The sequence below is a fragment of the Mytilus galloprovincialis genome, chromosome 9, assembly GCF_965363235.1.
Source record: "Mytilus galloprovincialis chromosome 9, xbMytGall1.hap1.1, whole genome shotgun sequence".
In the NCBI taxonomy this organism is placed as follows: domain Eukaryota; kingdom Metazoa; phylum Mollusca; class Bivalvia; order Mytilida; family Mytilidae; genus Mytilus; species Mytilus galloprovincialis.
In genome coordinates, this window is record NC_134846.1 from 7172107 (window position 1) to 7191703 (window position 19597).

General features: G+C 34.3%; 1 long non-coding RNA gene across 1 annotated transcript in view; it reads left to right on the plus strand.

The window, feature by feature from the left end:
• Positions 1-11842, plus strand: part of LOC143046609 (uncharacterized) — a 30567-nt gene extending 18725 nt beyond the window's left edge. Inside the window, exons 4-5 of the long non-coding RNA XR_012969182.1 lie at positions 10466-10819; positions 11547-11842. This is a non-coding gene — a long non-coding RNA (uncharacterized LOC143046609). The remainder of the gene's footprint in view (positions 1-10465; positions 10820-11546) is intronic.
• Positions 11843-19597: the final 7755 nt, after the last annotated feature.

The following is a 19597-nucleotide window of genomic DNA, read 5'->3' on the forward strand; positions in this document are numbered from 1 at the left end:
TTGGATAAGAACATTTTGGATAGTGTACAAGAGGAGGATATAGAGCAAGAGATACTTGACACAGATGAGTATAAATTTAATTTAGAGACGAAAATACGCAAAATTCGTAAATTTATTCAAGCTCAAACATCAAATTTAAATGCAGCCGCTAGAAGTTTTTCGCCACACAATGAGATACTGCAACCCATTCAAAATGTTGGTCCTGTATATAGCATAAGAGATGACTTACAAAATACTGACCTCAATTTCACGTCTTTACGTTCAAATTCAAGCGTCAATAGCAGCAACTTTCATAAACTACCGAAATTGAATTTACCTACATTTGACGGAAACGTACTTGAATGGCAATCCTTTTGGGATTCTTTTGATTCCGCAATTCACAACAACAACACTCTAACCGACGTTCAAAAGTTCAACTACCTAAAATCTTTACTAGAAGGAGAAGCGTCATACACCATTGCCGGATTTGCTCTTACGCACACAAACTACAACAAAGCTATTGAACTCATACATGAAAGATTCGGACAAAAGCATAAGATAATTCAGTCGTACATGCAAGCATTACTAGACATACCCGCACCAAAGAATACGCTTACGCACCTTAGAAGCTACTACGACAGGACAGAAACATACATACGTGGCCTTGAATCTCTCGGACAGGCTCAAGACTCATACGGCTCGTTATTAGTACCAGTCATACTCAACAACATGCCCAGTGAAATACGCAAAAACCTGACTCGTGAACACGGTTCAACAGATTGGTTTCTCGGTGATCTTAGGAGATCTATCTTTAAGGAGCTGGCCATTTTAGAGTCTGGTAACAGTACAGAAACAGGTGAGAGTCCGAGCGCTACAGCTACGTTCTACACAAATACAAAATCACGTAAAATCTGGCCAAAAAATAATTCAACCAATTCAACACAGAAATCTCATACCATAAACTGTGCATACTGCAAGGAGCCCCACTATTCATCAGAATGTACTAAATATACTGATCCAAACGACCGCATGACAATTGTAAAAAAGGAAAGACTGTGCTTTAATTGTTTAGGGCGACACAGTGTAGCAGATTGTAAATCAAAATCAAACTGCAAAAAATGTTTAGACGTCTTTGTTATATTACATGCAGTTTTATTAAAACCACTTTACGATATTGGTGCCGTGACCAGGACCAGAGGTCGCTGTCGGCAAATTTATCAAAGTCTACTCCACGCGATAAAAGGTCAGCTGGATTTGAGTTCGTTGGGCAATATTTCCATTGGTATTTCTCCGTAAGTTTCTTGATCTCTTGTACTCTGTTTCTTGTGAAGACGTTAAGCGGTTTTGTTGTGTTCATCCACTGCAAGACAATTTGACTGTCAGTCCATAAAAATGCGGTAGAAAATTGTATATTTTTTCCTATATAATCCAATAACCTTGCGCCAATTACTGGTCCCATTAACTCTAGCTTTGGTATTGTTATCTGTTTTAACGGAGCAACTCTGCTTTTTGCCATAACAAGCGAACTTTGTTTTTCTGTCACAATATATGCGCATGCTCCGTAAGCTTTAGCACTTGCATCAGTAAATATATGTAGGGTTGAGTTCGAAATATCTTCCTCTCCTTGAAGGTACATGCGGGGTATTTCCGTTTCTAGCGCCTTTTCTGTATTTTGAGCGATTTCTGTCCATTGTTTTGTAAATTCTGACGATAACGACTGGTCCCAATCTAGTCCATTCTTCCATAACTCCTGTAAAAACATTTTATTTTTCACTGTGATTGGGCTTAAAATTCCCAACGGGTCGTATATTCTAGATGTCTGTTTTAGTACATCTCGTTTTGTAACAGCTTTGTTTTTATTACCAAGTGCATCCTTTTTAGCAAATGTAATTGTGTCTTTCTCAGCATTCCATTTTAAACCAAGTACCTTGATAATTTTGTCATTGTCCACAACACTGTCTTTTCTTGCAAATTCCTGCAATATCTCACTATTTGAAGCCCATGATCTAAGATTAAATCCTGCGTTGGCAAATAATGGTCGAGTCTGGTTGTAGTAATTTATTAAATCGTTTTCTTCTGAAAAACTTGAAATAATGTTGTCGACGTACAGGTCATTTGTTAACCTCTCTGTCCAGGTGCACACCTTGTCTTTCAAATGTTTCAGCAAAACAGCATTCAAAATAAAAGGAGAGCATGTTGCACCGAAAAGAACGGATTTAAAACGGTAAGTTACTAACTGTCCTGTTGGGTCTGTTGGGTTGCTGTACCAATAAAATCTTGTAACGTCTCTGTCCTTTTCTTCTAGTCCCACATTAAGAAACGCTTTCTCAATGTCTGTTGTTACTGCATATTTATGTAGACGAAACCTGAGAAGTATTGCAGCTATGTCGTTCAGATTTGGTGGAATGTTTAGTAAACAATCATTCAGTGAAGGGATATCAGGTGTTTCACGGCAACTGCAGTCGTACACTATTCTTATTGGGGTAGTTGCAGAATCCTTTTTCACCGGGTGGTGTGGAATATAATGTACTTTTCTGTCTTGTGGAATTTTGTCGTCAACTTTTTCTACAAAGCCTCTTCTCTGCTGTTCTGCGATGATTTCTCCATATTTTGTTAACATGTTTGGATCTTTTCTTAATCTATTAACAACGTTTACTGTCCGTCGATATGCAATATGTCTATTCAATGGTAGTGTTGGGTGGTCCTCTTTCCATGGAAGTTTTGCAAAATAGCGGTTGTCATAGTAACGGATCGAAGTTTTTTCATACACGTCCTGAAATTCCTGATTAAACTTAAAATCGGCGTCCATATTCTCGGTCCCAGTTGTTTCTATCTTCCAGAACTTTTCTAGATCAAACTCTTCTCGTTTGGTTGAAACAATTACATTCATCATTGATGCGTTTGTGTTCACTGAGTGGGTTCCTTTCAGAGGTCCTGAGAGTAGATATCCTAGTTTGGACCTTACTGCTGTAGGTCCCTCGCCTCTGATGTTCTCATCCTCAACTATGTTCCAATATTGGTCAGCTCCAATAAGTAATCCTATTTCAAATGATGCATCTTTATTTACGGCGTGAGCTAATCTTAAATGTTGTAAATACGGCATATTTTTGGCAGTATGAATGTAAGTCGTCAATGGTGCGGCTATTTTTGGTACAATTAAAACATCTACTGAAATATGGTCGCCATAAATAGTCTGTAACTTAACTGTTGCAGTATCTAGTTGTTGAACTCTGCTGTTCTTGTCAGTGTCTCCAAATCCCGATAATGCTATTGCCTCTCTTCCTGTTGGTCTTATATCTAATGTATCTGCTACTTGCCTAGTTATAAACGACCTTTGGGCGCCTTCGTCGAAAAGTATATTGGTGTCAATTGTTTGTCCTCTGTAGTTTAGTGGTGCAATTGCGGTCTTCAACAAAACATTTGGGCGATCACGGCCTAGAGATGAATATAAAACTGTTGTCTCAGATTCCTCCGCGTTGTGTGTTTGTACTGTACATGTACTACTTGTACTTGCAGTTTCTTTGTCGTGGTCTTTGTTGCATAGGCTTGTGTGGTGACGTCTTTTACATTTGCTAAAAAGGATGCACTTGGTAATAAAAACAAAGCTGTTACAAAACGAGATGTACTAAAACAGACATCTAGAATATACGACCCGTTGGGAATTTTAAGCCCAATCACAGTGAAAAATAAAATGTTTTTACAGGAGTTATGGAAGAATGGACTAGATTGGGACCAGTCGTTATCGTCAGAATTTACAAAACAATGGACAGAAATCGCTCAAAATACAGAAAAGGCGCTAGAAACGGAAATACCCCGCATGTACCTTCAAGGAGAGGAAGATATTTCGAACTCAACCCTACATATATTTACTGATGCAAGTGCTAAAGCTTACGGAGCATGCGCATATATTGTGACAGAAAAACAAAGTTCGCTTGTTATGGCAAAAAGCAGAGTTGCTCCGTTAAAACAGATAACAATACCAAAGCTAGAGTTAATGGGACCAGTAATTGGCGCAAGGTTATTGGATTATATAGGAAAAAATATACAATTTTCTACCGCATTTTTATGGACTGACAGTCAAATTGTCTTGCAGTGGATGAACACAACAAAACCGCTTAACGTCTTCACAAGAAACAGAGTACAAGAGATCAAGAAACTTACGGAGAAATACCAATGGAAATATTTCCCAACGAACTCAAATCCAGCTGACCTTTTATCGCGTGGAGTAGACCTTGATAAATTTGCCGACAGCGACCTCTGGTTTAAAGGACCAACGTGGATTAACGAAGAAAACTTGTGGCCTAAGTGGAATGGCAATGAAACAATAATTCTTACAAATTTAGAAGACACAGAAAATACACAAACTACCGAGGATAACACAGACAGGAATTCTATTAACATTGCCCATATTTCTGGAATAGTAGACATTTCAAGGATTGACACTTACAATAAGTTGCTACATGTTACTGCCTACGTCATCAGATTTATTGAAAATTGTAGGACAAGACAAAGGACCACTAGTCAATTGACCGTGAATGAAATAGACAGATCAGCATTAATGTGAATAAAAGATATTCAACAAAACAGATACTTGGATATTTACGTCGATTTAGAAAGAACTGGAAAGTCAAAACATTCTCTGTTCAAACAACTTAAATTATATTTGGACGAGGACAAATTAGTTCGTTGTGCGGGAAGAATACACAATGCACCGATTAGCGATATGGCGAAATATCCGATACTTTTACCAGCACATGACAAACTCACAAATTTGATAATACAAGATGCACATAAGCGAAGCTTACATTCAGGAGTTAACGGCACAGTTACATTATTGAGACAATCTTACTGGATACCGCAAATCCGTCAAAACGTGAAAACTATTTTGCGTAAATGCGTCACATGTAAAAAAGTTACAGGACAACATTACCGTACCCCAGAAGCACCACCTTTACCAAAAGACAGACTGCGCGAAGCGCCTCCTTTTACTTTACTGGTGTAGATTTTACTGGAGCGTTAAAAGTAAGGAATAAGAATGGAAAAGACAGTAAGGCATACATATGTCTTTTTACGTGCGCTAGCACCAGAGCTGTACACTTAGAAATAGTTACAGATTTAACAGAAGAACAGTTTATTTTAGCTTTCCGTAGATTCTCAAGTAGGAAATCACTCCCAAAAATCATGTTATCTGACAATGCGACAACATACGTAGCATCAGCGAAAGAAATTGAAAGGCTAACTTCATCACCAACACTTCAAGCAACATTGAATAGTCAAGGGACAGAGTGGAAGTTCATACCGAAGCGAGCGCCTTGGTATGGCGGTTTTTGGGAAAGACTCATTGGATTAACAAAAAATTGTATCAAGAAAGTTTTAGGACGATCTTTTGTGAGTTTAGATGTACTTAATACTACAGTAATAGAAGTAGAGGCGATTCTAAATGACCGTCCGTTGACATACATATCTACAGATCCGATAGACGAGGACCCACTGACTCCATCTCATTTATTATATGGAAGGAAAATCGTATCATTACCGTATCCTAGCAACCAACACGTCGACGACAACCTTGAACAAGACTTTACGCATTCTTCCTCAAACAAACTTTATACAGTACAATGCCAGATAATTAAGCATTTTTGGTGTAGATGGAAGAAGGAATATTTAACCGCTTTACGCGAATTTCATCGCATCAACGGTAATAATGAACAGGATATCAAAGTTGGTGACATCGTTCAAATATACGACGAAACTCCCAGGATTAATTGGCAACTAGCTATTATAAAAGAACTTGTTTTTGGACAAGATGGACTCATAAGGTCAGTTATTTTAAGAACGAAAAACGGAATAACATCAAGGCCAATAAAGAAACTTTACCCTTTGGAAATAAGTACGAATGAAGTCAACACATGCGACACAAAGGAACAGGATCATGATTCAAACACACCGAAAGATCGCAAGGCAAAACGTGTAGCAGTAGAACGAATCAGGACTTGGACTACAGGGAGAACATGAACAGATAATCGAACGTTAAATTCCAAGTGACATTATATTATGAACTGTGGTAAAAGTTTTTAATTTTAATGATGGACTTTAAAGTTAATTTCATTTTATTATTTTAACCGAGAGACTTTAATTATTTTACAAGTTTTTTAAAATTTTTACTTTTCGTGGGCCGGAGAATGTTAGAAATTACGCACAGAAGAACGTTAACGTAACGCGCCATCATTGTAGATCGGACGTCGTGTTCTTATGACGTTAATCTTGTATCTTTAGTCATCAATACAAATTCATACAGTTTAGACGTCTTTGTTATATTACATGCAGTTTTAGTAAAACCACTTTACGATAGGTATGTATGTTCGTATAAGATAGCAGAAACCTCAGACAATGGTATGTATGTTAGTATAAGATAGCAGAATCCTCAGACAATGGTATGTTTGTTAGTATAAGATAACAGAAACCTCAGACAATGGTATGTATGTTAGTATAAGATAACAGACACCTCAGACAATGGTATGTATGTTAGTATAAGATAACAGAAACCCCAGACAATGGTATGTATGTTAGTATAAGATAACAGACACCCCAGACAATGGTATGTATGTAAGTATAAGATAGCAGACACCCCAGACAATGGTTTGTATGTTAGTATAAGATAACAGAAACCCCAGACAATGGTATGTATGTTAGTATAAGATAACAGAAACCCCAGACAATGGTATGTATGTTAGTATAAGATAACAGAAACCTCAGACAATGGTATGTATGTTAGTATAAGATAACAGAAACCCCAGACAAGGGTATGTATGTTAGTATAAGATAACAGAAACCTCAGACAATGGTATGTATGTTAGTATAAGATAACAGAAACCTCAGACAATGGTACGTATGTTAGTATAAGATAGCAGAAACCCCAGACAATGGTACGTATGTTGGTATAAGATAGCAGAAACCTCTGACAATGGTATGTATGTAAGTATAAGATAACAGAAACCCCAGACAATGGTATGTATGTTAGTATAAGATAACAGAAACCCCAGACAATGGTATGTATGTTAGTATAAGATAACAGAAACCCCAGACAATGGTATGTATGTTAGTATAAGATAACAGAAACCTCAGACAATGGTATGTATGTTAGTATAAGATAACAGAAACCCCAGACAATGGTATGTATGTTAGTATAAGATAACAGAAACCCCAGACAATGGTATGTATGTTAGTATAAGATAGCAGAAACCTCAGACAATGGTGTGTATGTTAGTATAAGATAACAGAAACCCCAGACAATGGTATGTATGTTAGTATAAGATAACAGAAACCTCAGACAATGGTGTGTATGTTAGTATAAGATAACAGAAACCCCAGACAATGGTATGTATGTTAGTATAAGATAGCAGAAACCTCAGACAATGGTATGTATGTTAGTATAAGATTCTAAAAAGAGGTAGAATATACCAATAGGACATTAATTGTGTTTAGATAAACCGATAAAACCTTGGCATATAAAAATGAAAATTGACGGGGAAAAAACAATTATCAACAAAGCACAACATCAAACTTAAGACAAAGCAAACACGAACCCCTGCGATATCAGAGATTTTTTCTACGAAAAAGAGCGCAGACATTATAAGATAGATATCAGTGCCTCAACGACTCATCAGCTGAAATAGGAATACTATAAAATTGTATGATTGCAATTTAAATCCTTCTTTATTTATTTTATTAGCATATTCAAATTTTGTTTTAAATCTGAATTCGAGGCATAATATTTTTTAAAGTGTTGTTTTCATATTTTTATTTTGTCTAGACTCGGTTTAGGACATATCATATTGTATGGAAACTGGTTTATTTTAATTGATCGATTGCTTTCTCACTGAAGAATCGCTTATATGTCCTTTCATTTATATTCTGACTTGTAAATGTTTAAATTAACCATGACATACAAAGAGTCATGATTATGACAGGTTACTTCATGTAACTACACTCGAGGTTTGACATAAGCTCAGTATATATGGCCAGTACCCGGAGTGACTGCCATTAATGGGGTCCCCTACAGTCATGCTCCAGTAGTTCTCTATATAATCAACCAATTTTTTCCCAAAAAAGGGGGGGTGTGGGCCGTTTGCCCCTGTCTAAATCAGCATCTGACAGTTAAGTAAGCATATAAATATTCAATATAAACATTATGTACATATCCCAAGTCACGATCACCCTGTAATTAAGACATTTTTAAAAGGGGGAATAATAATTTGCTCTAGTTATCATTTGTGAAATTGTGTTTAGACTTTAGACACAGTCATTGTTCACTAAAAATACCTGTAGCTAATTTGGTGTTGGCATCCCATATCTTGTTATGTCTTTTCCCAGTTGCAACATTGTTTATGTGAAGACATCTGGTATTATAACATGGTATCTAAAATGTTAAGAAAAAATATTCTTACAAATTCATTATAATTTAATGTAATGCAATATGTACTTACTACATGCAGTGTGTTTTATACATTCAACAGTAAAAACAATGTTTGTCGATGCAGATTGTGTATACTATTTGGAGTAAAATGATTGTTATTACTTTTTACTTGTAAGCTTTACAGAATTAAGCGATTGACTAAGAGTCATTTTGTTTCTATTACCTGACCTCAGCCCCCATAAGCTGTGTTTGTCCATTTTCAATTAAGCACTATCTTTAATAGTTTTAATTTATCTTTAAATTAACCCAAATGATTTGTTTTATGTTACAAGTCTTTTTTGTACATCAATATATAAGTATACAAAAAATTAAGTGACTTCAAAAAAAGATTGATAGTTTTCCAAATTATTACCACCAGCTTTATTGAATCCGGGTCCATTCGCCCTGATTCATGTTCTCCCTAGTATCTGTTCGCCCTGATACCTGTTCGTCCAGGGTCCATTCACCCGGATTTTTATTTTTTTCTAATTGTTGTCTAGTTGCATTGATTTAAGTATTTGAACAAAATATGTTAAAGTTTGTTGAAAAATTGACAGAATATTTATATTGCCGCAATCAATTGTTACTATTAATTTCAAGCTGAATATTTTATCAAAACAAAACGTTTGTTTTTATTATTAATCCATCAAAAGACAAGTATGACAATAATTAGTGATCCGAATTATTTTTTCTTTGAACAATCTAAAATGATCCTAAACAAGCAATAAACTCTTAAATATTGCAATGTTTCCATAAATATCAAGAATATACATGATATATATACATGTACCATAGAAATATCTGAATAAATTTATTCAACTTCAATTCATATTGATATTTTTATAGTTAGGCGAACGGACTCTATGAGCGAACGGACCTAGGGCGAACATGTCATTAGGGCGAACGGTCCCGATACCAGCTTTATTTCACCCCGTCAATGTCCATTATTCAAGTTGGTTTATAATGCAGATTAGTTATGTATTAAATACAAAACAAAAAAGATTCCTGTAATAATCCTGTGTTTAGTAGAGTTGTTGATATTTTACAAATATTAAATCCTGGTGCAGTCCATTCGACAAATTGAATAGATGCATTATTTTAGTCACAGCTAGACCCAACCTGTGTGGTCACTTAAAAAGATGAGATTCTACTGTAACCAAGTATTAGGAAGCTACCATTTGATTTTTAGGAGAGGCAGACTAGGATAGAATTTGAAAAAGGCAAGACAAGTGTCTTGATTAAAAAATTTAGAATAGTGAAAAAAAGGAAGGATGAAAATCTATAAAAAAAAAGAGAGTAGGATATGAACAAATGAAAAAATCCAAGATCATGAGAATGGATTTGTAAAAAATAATAAGGCAAGTCAGAGATTACAAATAAAAAAATGCAGGGCATTATAATTCATACTTCTCCTAAAAAAATCAAATTCTTGTCCAAAAGAGAGGGGGTTGCTATGCTGAAAAATTCTAAAGATAAGCGGTTCAACCACAGGGGCTTGTTACAATTGCCGGGTTTACTATCCATACGAACCCCTAAAAAAACACTGTTTTTTTTTAGGGGTTCGTATGGATAGTAAACCCGGCAACTGTTTTTTTTAGGGGTTCGTATGGATAGTAAACCCGGCAATTGTAACAAGCCCCTGTGGTTCAACATTAAAAAAAAATTGGGCAACATAACCACTCGAAAAACACATTTCTCATGATCACTTAAAGGTTGGTTGTTTAAAGTTTGTGAATTTGAAGAATTTGAATTAAAAAACGAGAAACGAGAAACACTTATGAAACACATCACAAAGAACTAGGTTTGAACATCAGATTGAATTTCTTTGCTATCCCCACTAGCAAACATTGGTACCTTGAAATTAACATCGGCAGCAAGCTCCAAGCGTAGCATTACACCCTATGCAAAAATCCTCTAATGACTTATCTTTATAATCGGTTCTCAAAATGTATTATCAACAATACATTATACCGATAATAATGTAACATGACTTCCATATTCAATGCAATGTGCTTCGTGTATTTTTTCCAGGTGATTTCTCAATAGATTCATTTAACTTACCAATTCTAACCACCGAAGGACCAACAACAACAGAAGAAATAACGACAGAAGAAGCAAGTACCATCGCAGAAACAACATCAAAAACAATAACTACAGAAGCAGCAAGTACCGTCGTTGAAACAACAGAAACCGCAAATACCGTCGTTGAAACAAGAACGGAAGCAAAAACTACAGAAGCAGCAAATATCGTCGCAGAAACAACATCAGAAGCAATAACTACAAAAGCAGCAAATACCGTCGCAGAAACAACAGAAGCCGCGAATACCGTCGCAGAAACAACAGAAGCCGCGAATACCGTCGCAGAAACAACATCTTTTATACCGCGTAAGTGCTTTTTTATAACTTTAAATACTTAGTTATGTTTAGATTATTCTACAATTTTATACCATTTCGATCGTTTAATTGAAATGCAGTGGATCTGAATATAAACATTTCAATCTGGATCGTGATTTGTTTTTCTTCTTTTTGAGCACTCTTGTTTATAAATACCTTATTGTGGTATGCATATTTCATATCTTTGGTTCTGTACATGCTAGAAAAAAGTCTAAACCATCAGTGCTCACAAATCGCTTCAAAATAGGAACGTCTTATTAAGTGCATTTATTCTAAAATCTTATATATATCAAAAATAAAATGTATTAATGATCAGATAAGAATCGTGACATATTCATATTTTGTCCAAAATACTACATACATTTACGTCATTCTTTCGATGGTCGCTCCCATAAATATACATATAGAACTTTAAAATACCAGTCTTATAATTTAGAACCCCAGACGCAATTGCTCTTCGTTGGACTCATCACGGGCGCTCGTTTCAAAACAGTTCAAATGCAAATCAATAACGAGGTTTAAAAGCATTAAAAATGAAGTTCTCAAAAGTTGTCTGTCAAATTTGGCTGATACCATCTCGGCCTTTGGAAGTTAAACATTAGTATTTTCTCAAAATCTTCAAGTAAACGTTTAATAAAGTCTTAATTTACAAGAAATTACCGTAACATATTGAACGTATTTTTGTCATGGGTGACTCAAGACGCTTATCTATTTTTAGACAGGGGACACACTCCGGTCACTGAAAGCTGTTCGTATCTACGAAAACAAGGGAATGATGTCAGTTTATTATATCCACTTGAAACTATAACTGTGACGTCACTTGAAAGGTGTGTATCAGCTTGCATGCGGGATGTTAGATGCAATGTCGTCAGTACAACGACAAATCTGAATGGTGAAATCACGTGTAGAATCAGTGACATGTCGGATACCACATTTATGCTTAATTCTGTTGTTTATCTTGTAGAGTGATAGAACAATCATTTAAACTTTTATGTCAGGTATCTATGTTGAGTTTATTTGTAACAATCCAGTATTTGTATTTTAAAATAAAAATAAAATAAAAATGTTCATTTGATTTTATTTGGTATTCAAATGTTGACCTACAAAACTACTTGGTTGTCTTTGCTAACCTTAACCCCTGAGGGATATTATGTAAAATCCAAACCTGTGGATCACAATTGTGCATCGTCGCCATTCAAATCGAGTATCGCTTGTCATTTTTCTAAATGGAGACCTTCACATCGTAAACATTTTATCAGGTTTGATAGTTGTTAGTCAAAGGGTTGATATATCAAATTCCAAAACCTATCAAGTGACAAGGAACTTCAGGTTACTGGTGGATGTTGCTGAGGATTATGGCAATAGATAATGCGCGAAGCAGATGAACCGAAACTGGACTCTTTATAGGAAGGCATCGAAGCTGTTTGGTCATGTATTCAAAATCTATGATGTACAATGAGCTCACGGTTTGATGATCCTGTCAAGAAGCCTGAGGTAGTGGACATGTGTAATTTATTCATGAAATATATTCCAGCATCTAGAAAAAGTCCTTATAATTTTTTCTCCATTTTTTAAAATGCCTCACTAAGAAACATTAAATTCACATTATAACAAGGAACCACACATATATACCACTACATCATTCACAGAAGAGAAGATTTTAGTAAATCACAAACTCGTCGTTTATCTCCTTCACAAAAATCCTTATAAAGATCGATATAAAACCTATTCTTTAAGATTTTCTCAAGTTCTTACTACCTATGTGTTAACAGTAAAAGATTACCGTAAGAATTATTGTGATGAGGTATATTCAACCAGTGGTATCAATCAGATATGTAATATCAGACTCTCTAATGGGATCAACTATCTTCAACTTCTCATGTGATAATCGTCATAAGTAGCAGAAGAAGTATATATAAAAAGATGTATAGAAGTTGGCGCAAAACAAACATTTGAATAACAATTAATCAAAGGAATCTTTCTTATGAATTTATGTGCATGTGACTACCTCGGCTTCTCCAAAAATGTCCTTTTCAAAATATGATGCATTCCGGACGTATGCCAAACATTGCTTTGATTCAACTATACAATCAAAGTGCAAAAATTTCTTAGAAAGACAGTAATATGTATGTCGAATTTATTTGTTAAAATCGACGACATATCAGAATCTTTAAATTCAAAACGAAATGTGAATGGATAAGTCGATTAGCATAAATGAGACCACCATGAAACAAATCTTACTTCAATTATGAATTGCGTACAAAAATAGATTTCCCCAGTTCATTTACTGGGAAAGGCATTACGGGTGAAATGTACTTAGTAGATGCAGGTGAGGACTCGGACAGACAATGGGTAAAAAGGCAAATGCATAGGATCTACACACTTTATCGGAGTGATTCGAAGCTGTTTCGTAATGTATTCAAAAACTATGATGCACATTGATTTCACTGTTTTCTGGTTCTTCAGTGAAAGCAATGGTTGTAAACGTGTGTCATATCTTCATGGAAAATTGTCCAGCAACTAAAAAAAGACTCTATCAGTACTGTGTGTATGCAAAATCTATTATTTAACGATGTCGTAACTACAATCCCGTTCCCTTTTCACGAATGTGACCTACCGAATTATACTACTTATCGGGTTTGTAATAACATGAGCAACACGACGGGTGCCACATGTGGAGCAGGATCTGCTTACACGTCCGGAGCAATGGAGATCACCCCCAGTTTTGGTGGGTTCATGTTGCTTAGTCTTTAGTATTCTAAATTGTGTCTTGTGTACTATATTTGTCAGGTTTTTCTTTTCTTTTTTAGCCATGGCATGGTCAGTTTATTTTCGATCTGTGAGTTTGACTGACTCTCAAGTATCTTTCGCCCCTCTTTTATTTGGAATTTGGAATTCATAACAAAAAAAAGGAATACCCCATATTCCCCTTCATCATTCACGAAAGAGAAGATTTTAGAAAATCTCAAATCCGTCCTTCTCTCCTTTGATATAGGCAATAAAAGTTCTGCCTGCATTATGAACATAAAAAAGAATGATCAACCTCTCTCATATGTATACTGGACAACTATTAACTTCACAAAAAAGCTGATAAAGAGCAATATTGAGCCGGGTCTTCTTTATTTTATTCGACCAGTTTAAACATCTGTCTAAAGTTCATACCACCATCAATGTTCACAGTAAAAGATAACCGTAAGAAGGGGTATATTTAACCAGTGGTGTCAATTAGATGTGTCATATCAGACTACCATATTCAGCTTCGCATGTGATAAAAGAGGGACGAAAGATACCAAAGGGACAGTCAAACTCATAAATCTAAAACAAACTGACAACGCCATGGCTAAAATGAAAAAGACAAACAGAAAAACAATAGCACACACGACACAACATAGAAAACTAAAGAATAACCGTCACAAGTGGCAGAAGAAGTATATAGAAAACCATTTATAAGTACGCGCTAAGCTAAAAACAATTAATCAAAGGATTTTTCCTATGTAGATATAGGAAGATTTGGTATGAGGGCCAATGAGACAACTCTTCATCCAAATAACAATTCATAAAAGTAAGCCATTATAGGTCAAGGTATGTCCACATCACTGCATGTCTTGGTTTCTCCAAAAACGTTAATTGCATTCCGGGTTATATCGTCAAAACGTACGCCAAACATTTGCTTTTAGTCCAACTATACTGTCAAAGTGCAAACATTTCTTATATTAGAAAGACAGTAAAATGTATAAAAATTAAAAACGCTAAAATACTAGATAGGTAGATAGATACTTTATTGTCTAAAAACTTAACACAATGTTACAGAAAAACATACAACATCAATACAAAAACAAATACAATAGTTGAGGTGAACAAAATGCAGTACGATATTCAAAAATGATGAACAAAATGATGATGGCATACATGTCTAGTAACATGTATTACACTAGATTTAACTCAATAGAAAGAAACCAGTACGGTGATTATGCGTATATATTTTCATGGAAGGACTATCTTTTTTATTAATAAACACAGTTTTCTTAAACCTTATTGTTTTTTAGTATTAAACAGTGAGCAGAACAACATAATTGAGATCGGAGGAAAATTCAAAACGGAAGTCCCTAATCAAATGGCAAAATCAACGTATGTTTAATTTTTGTTTCTTTTGTAATTGAACTCCTAAAGTTGAGATCAGTTTACAATCTAGAAAAAAAAATATTCATCATCATCATAAATTTATTACAAAATTTACCTAGCCTTTGGTCTCTGTGTATTTTTACTATATCTTTTTATTTCAATTTCTACATGAGGGCAACTTACACGAAATTAATATGTTTACAACTGTCTTGTTTTAAAATAAAATGATTCTTTTTATATGCAGTCCTCTGTTTTTGTCTCAGATTGTTTTTAGCTATATAGAATTAATTTTAAACTGCCTGTATTCATCTTATAGGAATATTTAAATTGATATATAGTTCAACATCAGTTTTAAAATCTGTAGCATCTAATCATGTCTTTCAAACGTATGTAGAGCACAATTGTACCGACTATGAATACCATCTTTATGTGGAGATAAATTTCACGGGTGTCGTTCGGTTTAACGAGAGAAATGATCGTGAAAGAATATCTAACGGGGGTCAAGTAATGCGAGACGATCGTGAAAGCTCCTGTACCGGATCGTGAAAGATATTTATTGTAAATTATAGTTTAAAATCGGTGAAAAAATCGCTTAAATTTCAAAACGCGGAACAAACCCAAACCAAAAAATGTGTCTGTCAAAATGGTTCAACTTCCTCAACATTACTGTGGAATAAGATAAAGAAAATATGAAGTACTTTATGAAAAAACACAAAAGGCGCAATGCATGTCTATGGAATTTATTTTTAAAAAAACACGCTATTTGTACCTATAATAGTCATATTTCAATATATCATGATATATTTGAAATTTAATCCTTGGTGTATCTGATAGTACAATAAAATAAAAGTATGCTCTTCCCTTAAAACAGTTAATCTGTTTATGAAAACCTTGAATTTTATTGAATTTTCATCAAACTTGATCGTGAAAGATCAGGCAACGCATTATTTTGATAAGTAAATAAGTAATGACTTTATTTAAAGAGGGTGACTCAATTAGCTTTCGCTAATATACCTTGAGGCCCTCACAAAGAACAAACAGTACAAATATTACAAAGCTTACAGTTTCTAACATTTTATGTAAATGCACTATTCATACTAACTATAAACTGTCTGTATCAAAGAGAAAAATAAATTCATATATATAACTCGTCTAAACATCAACCCAACAATGTTAGATCTGTAAATTTCGCAAATTTTTTTGTTCTTCCCTCGCCGGGATTCGAACCCATGCTACTGAGATATCGTGACACCTAATCGCCTGCACTGTAGCCGTCGCGTTAGACCACACGACTACCTGAGCTTCACAAAAATAAAGCTTTCGGTGGCCGTGTGTTACTTTTCCTCGTCAGTTTTAATCTAGCGTCGTACTACAGTACATGATATATAAGGCATGGAGATGTAATTGTTACAGATGAACACAGCCATGTATATCACCATCATTGCTGGTGATCCGATGGATAAATCTGTTGTAGAGTTGTCACTGACTCAGACGTACTTATATATACTAGTCTAAATTGAAAACTATGTTCAAACCTATGATTGCGTTGGATAAAAACCGCAATTTTTATACGTGTGCATGTTAAACAAATTTCGTTGTACAAGGGTAAAAAAACAGCACAAACAACATTTTCCAAAAGACCAAAATAGTGAAAAAGTATATTTAAACAAAACGCATTTGACTGACAGGTCGAACAACTGATGTTCTTTAACCCTGCTGACTGCCATTGGCGATTGCCAAATAAAATTGATCACAAGATGTAACAAGATGTAACCGAATACCGTCCGTATATATAGACGGTATTCGGTCTATGTTTCATTTGACCATTTCTTGATGAATTAAGAAGGACGAAAACAAATCAATTCTACGAATTATTAAAAAGTAACTTGTCTGTATTTCTTATTTGAATCGAAATTAAATAAAACCTCAGTGATTTTAATAAATAAAATGTTCTGTCTTATTTTATGATTAAGCAATAATTCCGTATTCATAGTGCCATATTTGCCGTGTAAGACGTAACAACAAGAACCAACCATCCAAATATAAACGAAGAAATAAATACAAACTACTGAATGGATTTCGATAAAATTTGTACAGATGGGATATAATATGATCATATTTATGATGTGAAACGGTCACGATAAATATCAAGTCTGTTCACAATCTAGCGGCTATTTTCGAAATTCCAAAGAGCTTTAAAATTTGAAAATTCAAGTACACAAAAATGAAAGCAAACACTTTGATATTATAATATTTTCATATAAATTATAGGAAAGGTTCGCCAACTCTACACGAAAATGTGACTTTATTGAATTTTACAAAAAAATTATTCTTAAGAGCCAATCTGCCAGAAAACCATGCAAAACCGTCCGAATGCCACTTTTGCCAAATGAGTTCATATTTGGCACATTGGTGCACCTTAGTAATGTATTTAACCACACAAAATTTTTTTGGGAAATTTTGAACCGATCTTGATTTTTTGGGGGCGCCATTTTTTAACAGCTAAAATTGCTCGAAAACAGCAAAAATAAGCCTTTTTGGCATATTTCGATGGTTTAAATAAAAAAATATGGCAACATTTATAATTTTTTGATAGTTGTTTCTAGTAATACATCACTTCAAGTGTAAGAATGCATAGAAATAACAATGCTGTCTATAAAGTGTATGTATAATCTTAACTGTTTCAATATGTCTTATTTAGCCTCATGTCCAAAATGGCTGATTTTGGTCATCTTTCAGAGCCAAAATACTCCAAGACCCGTTTATTATTGTAAAACAACATATCTAATTGCAAAGTATAACTATATATACCCAATCAAAAAAATATTAAGCTCGGCAAATAATGTTGGTGTCTAGTAAATGCCACAACAAAATGGGGTAGACTGCATATTCTAATTTTCATAGCTTCTCTCATTTTATTTTTTTTTTCAGTAATTTCCGTGTCTCCCTTAAATGTTACCATAGAGCCATTGTTCAAGATTTTTCAGTAACAAGATAATTAAGGGTATTTTAAATTTGTCACAGACAAATGAACTATGAAAACAAATGTTATTACTGAAATGTGATTTTTTTCAAGATCTGTTTAAGCCTTCAATGTTAAGGAAACGCTAAATTTTTCATCAATTTCCATCAAGGTTTCCGTGTCTCCCCAAAATGTTACCACGTCCAAACTGAACGATTTTTGCACGGAACGTCAACGTTACCGGCGTTATATATAAAAAAATATATAAATTATTTTCCATTGACTAAACATGTATCATGATCTGCGTAATGGTATTATTTTGAGAGAAAACTTTTTAATAATTTTTTTCAAATGGTAATAACAACAATAAAAACCATCAAAGTTTTGTAAAAAGTAAAAACACAAAAATACTGAACTCCGAGAAACCATTCGCTGATCATAAAAGCGTCTATTTTTTTTCGGATAAAAACAATAATATCATGCAATGGGTTAGTTATTTTTAATGCAAAAGAATTGCGTTTTACGGCGTGTAGTATGGTTAAACAAGTCAATTGCCAAGCATGATTCTCTTGTTATAATCCCACTATTTTCATGAGTTAATTTACACGTATTTTTTTCAAAGATTACCCGAAATTTTAAGATAAGTATATGTAGCACAAGCTTTAATAGTACTGAAGCTAAAGTTTTTGAGGACAAGTAACATTTATTTGTCTGCTGGTACGAATGTTTGTTTTCATGATACACTAAAAGTCCATGATACACTAAAAGTCATGTCCACGCATCCGACAAACAGACGCATGTGAAAAAAGTCATTCTATTCTAAGGCCGACTGTAGACTACTTTTTTTAATTTTGCAATAAAATCAATAATTTAAAATTACCCACTGCATTCCAAAGTCTTAAAATGAAATTAAATTTACAGATCAAGCAAACAGAAGGATACATAGTAGCTGGTGTTGCCATTGACCCGAACGAGGATTATTTTTCTTTACCATCTTCTTGAAAGACACATATTTGATATGTTGATAGTACGAATAAAAAGACGAACTGCAGTTTGAAAAACTACAGTTGAAGGAGGGTTGATAAAATGTGGAGCACAAAACAGCTTTGGTACCGTACTGGCTTTCTCAAAGCGATATATATGCATATACATAGGTACTTGTGATGACGGAATCGTGAGCATCATAAAGCATTAAACATTTTGCAACAATTGATATGCTTGGACAGTGACAAATATTTGAAATATATACTTTCGATAAGTTAAGATTATGATGAAATAAAGTTTGTTTGTCAAAAATATAAAATCAGCCATGTTAACAGTCTATTATTTTTAAATAAAAAAGTAAAACATCAAAATGACAGCTGTTTTTTAAAAAGATGCATTTGCTTTGACGTTTCGTACAGAAGTAGGTTGAAATAATAGAAAAACGACGTCGAGTAACGTTACCATTACTAAACCGAATACCGTGCGTAACATACAAATCATTAGAATATTTAAGTAAGTTGTTATAAATCATTTATAGTCAAGAAATTAACACATTTTTGTGTAAAAGTGTCCAGGTTTTCAAAATTTTTTATTTCATTTGGTAGTTTATTCCAAAGTATAGATGATCTATATGCAAAAGATTTCTTCATTGAATTTGTGTTCGGTCGTACAACAGCTAAATTATTATTTGCAGATGACCT